The sequence below is a fragment of the Mastomys coucha genome, unplaced genomic scaffold (assembly GCF_008632895.1).
Source record: "Mastomys coucha isolate ucsf_1 unplaced genomic scaffold, UCSF_Mcou_1 pScaffold20, whole genome shotgun sequence".
Lineage (NCBI taxonomy): Eukaryota > Metazoa > Chordata > Mammalia > Rodentia > Muridae > Mastomys > Mastomys coucha.
The window spans coordinates 72,506,132-72,513,815 of record NW_022196903.1 but is presented as its reverse complement, the minus strand read 5'-3'; the positions used below and the strand labels follow the sequence as shown (position 1 = coordinate 72,513,815).

The 7,684-nt window shown below is 35.4% G+C and overlaps 2 pseudogenes; both read left to right on the top strand.

The window, feature by feature from the left end:
• Window positions 1-528: 528 nt before the first annotated feature.
• Window positions 529-647, top strand: LOC116100073 (annotated as a pseudogene).
• Window positions 648-2,117: 1,470 nt separating this feature from the next.
• Window positions 2,118-2,260, top strand: LOC116100230 (annotated as a pseudogene).
• Window positions 2,261-7,684: the final 5,424 nt, after the last annotated feature.

Here is a 7,684-nt window from a genome sequence, read left to right as displayed (position 1 = left end):
GTAGAATCAAATGGAACTCTGTGAGTTCAAGGCAAGCTTGACCTACACAGCAAGTTTCAAGACAGACAGAAGTACATAGAGAGACCCCAGCTCAAAACAATACAAACTGAAACAAAACAAAACAACAACAACAACTAATGATGATGATGATGATGATGATGATGATGATGATGATGATGATGATGATGATGATAATGATAATAATAATGTCTCTTAAAATGGCTACAGTTTATAAGATAAAACTCTAGTCTAGTGCCATTTTACTGGGACATAAACCTTGACTGGGCTGAACAAAGATAGACCTTAGGAAGGAAACTACTGTTGTTTGCTAAATATACTATACCACACCTCCACCTAAGTGTGTTCTTTATACCCATGTATTATACCTCATTGTGGAGGCTTATTTTTGTAGTGATGCTTATTCATCAAGAACCCCAAAACAAATCAACATGCAAAATATGAGAGTCTGAGGAATGTTCAATCAGATATCTATACCACATCTTTTCTTTCAATAATTTAGAAATTGTTGTCTACGGCCATACCACCCTGAATGCGCCCTATCTCGTCTGATCTTGGAAACTAAGCAAGGTCGGGCCTGGTTAGTACTTAGATGGGAGACCGCCTGGGAATACCGGGTGCTATAGGCTTACAAAAACAAAAACAAAACAAAACAAACAAAACAAAACAAAACAAAAACCAAAAAAAGAAAAAAGAAAGAAAAAGAAAGAAATATCCCAAACAAGAAAGCAGAAAAACTATAGGAGCTAGCTTTAGTGTATAACTGAAGTGAAATAGTGTCTTTAGAACATGAAAGTTATTACAAAAGTGAACTCATATCCATGTTGTTGTATACACAAGACTATATAAGATCAAGCCAGACAGAGTCCAAATATGAATGGGGAAATTCCAATGTAATGAAATTACACCCTTGAGAGTTACTGACAATTGATGGCTGGTGTGAAAAGGAGATTCAGTTTTCCACAGTAATGAGTCTTCTAAGAGATTATCCATGTCTCATCACTGGCCTTCTATGTATGCACATACTGGAAGGACTAAATATGTTCTGACACTGAAAAAGAAGACAGTACATAAAGTGTGAAAAGAAAGTAGAAAGAGGATAGTGGATGAATGCAAAGTCATTAACAGCAATTTTTTTAAAAATAAGAAAACAAGGGAAAATTCCAGATTTAAAAGCTTTCTGCTTTTTCATCAAATCAATCTCTTTTGGTACTAGTAGGATAATGTATTTTCATATAATGTATTTTCAATTTTTATACAATTATATTTTTAAAGTTTACTTAAAGTAATCTCCTTTTATTCATTTTTCTTATTTATAGTGGCTGCATAAATATAATGCAGCAAGCATTCTTATCTTTACTGCTGAATATACAGAATAATTTATATTTTATTTCACTGAGAAATAATAACATTTGTTAATTTATTGTTTAACTGTCACTGACTTGGAATTTTAACTGGAGATATAGATAGGTCTCTAAGCAATGTGAATATTGAATGTTTTTAGTTAACCAAATTATGCTTAATATCTTCCTGGGATAGAACTGTGGTTTGGCACCTTCTCTGATGACAATGACAAACTGGAGGAACACAGCCAGCTATGTAATTGCCACTTACTAAACCTCTCTGTATTCTTTGAAAAGACTGATTTCATAGCTTCTCTCCACCACCTTCATGCCCTTTGCAAAATAAATACACTCCTAAATGGTAACATCTGATTTCTTTTGGCTCACAAACTGCTTAGTCAATGAAATAAACTCTGTAGCTGATTTCTTCACTTGACATTAAATCAAATTTCATGGTGAAGCAACACCAAAAACCAAGTTGTGTGTATTACTCATGTAACTTGTATTACTTCAAAAGCCATTTAATTTCCAGAAAGTCATTGAGTGATGTTATTTTCTCATTTGTATATTAATTCACTCATTAATATTTTTGACTCATTCAGCAAACACTAATTAGATGCTTCCAAATACCAAACATTCTTTTAACCTAATATATATCCAAAGTTCTTATGATCAGAGTTCTCAGCCTTGAGTGTATAATCCTAGAGACAAAGGTAGCCAAATAATGAAGAAAAAAGTGTTCAATATTATGAAGAAAAATTTAGTTGAAAAAATATCGTTCCCAGGGCGAGGCTTAGGCATTACACTCTAGATGTGCTGACCCCTGTGATTTCCCCAAATGTGGGAAATTTGACTGCATCATTTGTGGTAGTGGGGGACTACGTTTGTGCCCTCCCCGAAAAAGAAAAAAGAAAAATATCATGAAGATCCTTGTTTATATTAAAAATGATTATATGATAGATAAGAAATAACCAATTGTTAATTTTGTTATTATTTAATAACAGGAGGCAGGGGAAAATGGTGATCAATTCCCTTTTCACTTGGAGATTTTCACTTAAAATTCTTTGATGCAAAGTTTTCCAAGATGAATCTAAAAGCTAATTTAAAAAATTATTTTACTTTCTACTATTTGCATGCAGATGTGGGCATGCATAGGGATGTGAACATAAGCCCGGTATCTGTGGAGGGGTGGAGGTACAGACACATGGGAACTTTCTAGCATGGGTGCTAGGCAACAAGCTCGGATCCTCTGCAAGAACAGCAGGAAATCTGAACTGCCAACTCATCATCTACTCCTGAATGAGGAATTTTTAAAGCAAGAAAGGAGTGATAAGGGAGATTGGGAATTGGCAAGCATGATCAGTGTTGAACATAATTCTGTTTGAATGGGCAAGAAAAACGCAACTCTGAAATGTTTAATAACTAGGGTGGAGAGATGAAAAGCAAAGATGGGCCTTGTTGGTAAAGATGAGTGGTTTATACTTTGTATTGCATGAGATGTGGAATGTCTGGGAGAATCAACTAAATAAGGGTGACATATATTTGTCTAACCTTTTATCATAGAGAATGCGTGTATGATGTGTTTCTGTGAGTACAGGCAGGCGGAGGTATGCCATGAAACTCTTACCTACCTGTCATCAAAGGGAAGCATTCAGGAACTGTTTCTCTTTTTCCACTATGAGATCCAGGAATCAAACTCAGGTCATTGTGCTTATACCTGTACAGCCTATGATTTTATGTTTTGAGCCATCTTGCCTGTCATAAAACATTGTTTTCTTGGTAGTACTCACTGATATTAGGCAAAAAGCTTGGAATATCCAAGATACAACTCACAGACCATCTGAAGCTCAAGAAGGAAGACCAAAGTGTGGATGCTTCAGTCCTACATATAAAGGGAAACAAAGTAATGAGGGAAGGTAGAGGAAAGGAAGGATCTGGGAGGGAAGGAGGAAGGAGAGGGAAAAGAGGGGTAGGATCAAGGGTGCAGAGGGTCAGGAAAGTGAACCAACTGAGGTTTGAGGTTTGTAGCAGTGGGGGATGGGGAACTAGTGGTAGCCACTAGAGAGTCCCAGATGCCAGGGAAGCAAGAGATTCTCAGGATCCAATGGTGATGACTTTAGCTGAAATACCAAACAAAGGGATGGATACAAAACCTTAGAGATCATATTCAGTGGTTGAGAGATGGGGCCAACCACCCATCTTGAAAATATTAACCCAGAATTGCTCCTGTCTTAAGGAAATGCAGGTGCAAAAAGTGGAGCAGAGATGAAACCACCAACCAAAGATTACACTTGGAGCTACCCATGGCTCTAGCTGTGTATGCAGCCAACAGAGGATTGCCTTATCTAGCTAGCATCAATTGTAGGGGAGGCCCTTGGTTTTGTGGAGTCTTGATGCCCCAGTATAGGGAAATGCTGGGATGGTGAGGCAAGAGAGGGTGAGTGGATGGGTGAGCACCCACATAGAAGCAAAGAGATAGCATAGGATTAGGGGTTTGGGGAGGGGAAATACGGATGGGGATAACATTTGTAAATAAGTAACATAACCAATTAAAAAACTCAAACAAGCAAAATATAAAGCAAAACTTCAAACAAATTAAGCTACAGTAGGTTGGACTTCCACCTGCTACAAAATAGTTTCTTCTCAACACACACCTGCTTTGATTTTAAATATTCATTAATGTTTAAATATTCATTTATTGTTATTAAATGTAGCCTCTGTGTACATACATACCAAATGTCTGCTATTGAATGAGTTTCTCACAAATATTTGTTGAAGAATAACATTTCAGTGTTGAGGTACGAGACATAGTGTTATCATTGACATAATATGCTATTTATTATAAATTTATTTTTAAATACTTGTGAGTAAAGAGCTGGGTTGTAACTTCATGGGGGAATGGAGTATCCATATTAGTAAGTTTCCTCTGCAGCTTGTGCTTCACTAAGGCCAAATACTGGCTGTCACATCTTTGCAAATCTTACTTTCAAGGTAGTACTTCTAAGTCATGTAAGTCCCTACTTGCAATCTTTATCAGGCCCATACACCAAGAACTCCTTCTGCAACACTCACAACAATTTGCAAAACCAAAAACCCCTTATCACTATGCTTCCAGTAATGATAGTTTCATGCCCTTTTCTCCTTTGTTCCTTGATTTTACATTTCTGTTTATTTGTAGATGTTAAATTCTGTTTGTATTATTATAGATGGAGTTACTTCTAACCTTCTCCACATGCAAAGTTGTTTCAGTGCTCTCTATACCTCTTATCATGACCAGTCAAATTTTAACTGAAATCTGCCTATCCAAAAAAAAAATTATATTCACAACAATTGTTCTTGAGCAACATTCATCACCTAGCTTGCCATGAAGAGCTGAAAGACCAGGTATCATTACTAAATTGGTGGTATACATACCTGCACAATATACATTTTAAATCTACTGTCTTTTACCCTCTGAAAATGTGTTTGAAAATAGATGTATTTTACCCTTCATGTACCTTAACTAATTTCTCTTAATCTCTCTCCCTCTTCCTCCTTCCCTTCCTCCCTCTCTCTCTCCCTCTCTCTCTCCTTCTCACACACACACATACACACATTCTGTATATGTGTGTCTGCCTGTCTCTGTCTCATACACAGATGCACACACACACACACACACACACACACACATACACACACACACACACACACACACACTTCTTAACCAGAACTTTCAGATATAGATTTGAATCTGTCCTTGACAGGGCAGTGACAGTTATGGAATAATTTTGGACATACAATAATTTTGGACATGCAATACTTTTGGATATACACTAAGAGCTTGAGCAATTATTTAGGCCTCGAGCAGATAAGGAGGGGGCATTTGTACTGTCTGACTGATGAGCAGGAAACACGTGAAAATGTGGGACAAGAAAGAAATATTCAGTCAGTTCAAAAGTCCTGAGATGGGAACCAGTGACTTAAATTCAAATGACAGAAGGGAAACCGGAGACTCTTCTGACTGATAAATGATACATAGATAAGGAAAGTGAAATCTGACTGGAATGTTGGAACATCGCAGGTAACAAGTTAAAATATATTTTACTTTCCATTATAAAAGACTATTGGAAGATTTACAGCTAAGGACTAATCTAATCCGATACGTATTTTAAGTGCTATGTAGGGAAGGAACAGAACAGGGTACAAGTGGACCCCTAGGGACCCATTCCTCGCCCCGCCCCCCAAGAATGGAGTCGCTAGTTTGATGACTCCTACTAAAGCTCTAAAGGTGGAATAGAAAGGATCACATCTCTAGATCACCAGATGCTGCTTTGAACCAAGTAAAAGGTGCCTATACTTGTGGGCAGCTCCTTCCAGTGGCCACCTGTGGAGCATAAAATGATCGAAGAGAAACGTTTTTTCAACTGGCCTGTTTCCCTTCGCTTCTTATTTGTGAGTTCTTGTATCCTTGTTGCTGTGATTCAGCTACTGCAGCAATTGATACTGATATCTTCTGCTGACATCAGAACCCAGCTTCATAGACTTTCTAATATTAAAGGCCATTGACTCTCAAGGAATCTTAAAGGCCTTGTGCTCCAAATATGGACTGCTGTAGCACCCAGCTTTGTGGACTGAGCAATTGTCAGGTTCTCCACCCATCCTCCACCTCCAGTGTGACAACAATGGCAATGTTGGAGTACACAGACCATGTAGGCTCAGACATTCCCTTTTACGTACTGAAGATAACTCTTCAAGTGATCAATAGCAACCTCCCAACTTCTTGTTAATCTTAAAGATTTTGAACTTTCTTAGGAATAAATGGTGTGTTTATGGGAGACAACAGAATGCCATTCATTTCATATGCTTTAATTTTACAATTCTTCCAGGTAACGTGAAATATTTGAGTTTTATTTATTGTTCTCTGCAAAAATAGAACTAAAACTTGACTCACAACCTCTTGTATTTCATTTCTTTACTGGTGTAACTTTGTCCCCATTCTCAATGATATTGTTATAGTATTTTTATTTTTAATCCCCAGATATTTATTTATTTTATTTTGTCTTTATTTTGTTTGGGGCATTTGTAGCATTTTATTTTGCATTTTTAAAAAATATATTGAAGTTTTATTAATATTATAGAAACTATAAGATAAAGATTAGCCAATAAAATAAAAAGTTGAATAATACCATAATGTGACTGTATAGTTTTCAAAATTTAGATTTTATACCTTGTATATAAGTAAGTAAGACTGTTATCAACCTCTATTTCAATATATACTGGTAACTTTTAAAACTTTATGCTTATTGAACATTCTGAAATGTAAAGTTATTGAGTAAAAGACTTGGAAATTTTCAGTATTTTAATCTTCAGTGTCAAGTTCTTTCCAAGAAGCTCATGCTAAATTCTAAAACAATTTTTGGTGTGGTGAGATCTCAGAGTATGTGATTAATTTGTTTATATTTTTGTAAATCTTATGGACATACTATAATGTTAGTTAATATAATTGACTAACTATAGTGAACATTGAAATATTTCTTAGAATAATATAAATGTATTTGCATAATTGAGCACATTTGTTAAATTTTTTGTCCTATTAAACTTTGTTTATTAAATTTGTGATTGCATTCTTGTCCACTTGGACCATGCTCTATTCTTAATAAGTTGTATGGATTATTCATTTAATTTCAATTATTTTATCAGTTGAGGTAATATAATTTGAATGAATGTACCAGTTTTAATTTAGTACTTTGCTTTTAAAGGTATAAGTTGCTTTAGTTAAATCTTCCTTCTTTCTGTTATACATTTTGGTTTTTTTAAAATAGACCATTGGCAGAGAAACAGTATCAAAAAGTGAAATTTAATATTCCAGATATGTACAGTACAAAAGCTTAAAACCCAAAAGTTTTAATACCACATCACGCAATTCATCAATCTCTGCTTTCTAAGTTTAACTTAGTGCATTATAATATTGATATTAGTGCATTTGTATAAGGAAGGAAAATTAATGAGGATTCGGTAATTTGTTTAGTAGCTTTCAAAATCTCATAGGTATTAAATAAGATCAAAGTTAAGGTTAATTCTGTCTCACTTGTGCTGTCATGAAATTCACTGTGGAGTTTGAGCAGTGAGGGCAAAGAGACCTTGTTTTTGGAGGAATTGTGTATTAGGCAGTTGTAATCAACTTCTATTGGCACTGGTGTTCAGAGACTGAAGTAATCAATAAATGTCTGTTTATTTTTGTTGTAATTACTGGAACTAAATGTCTTTGGTTACAAATGACTTGTCCTGAAAATCATATGCTCAAGATTAAAATAAATACCACCAAAAAATCTAAACTTACTAAT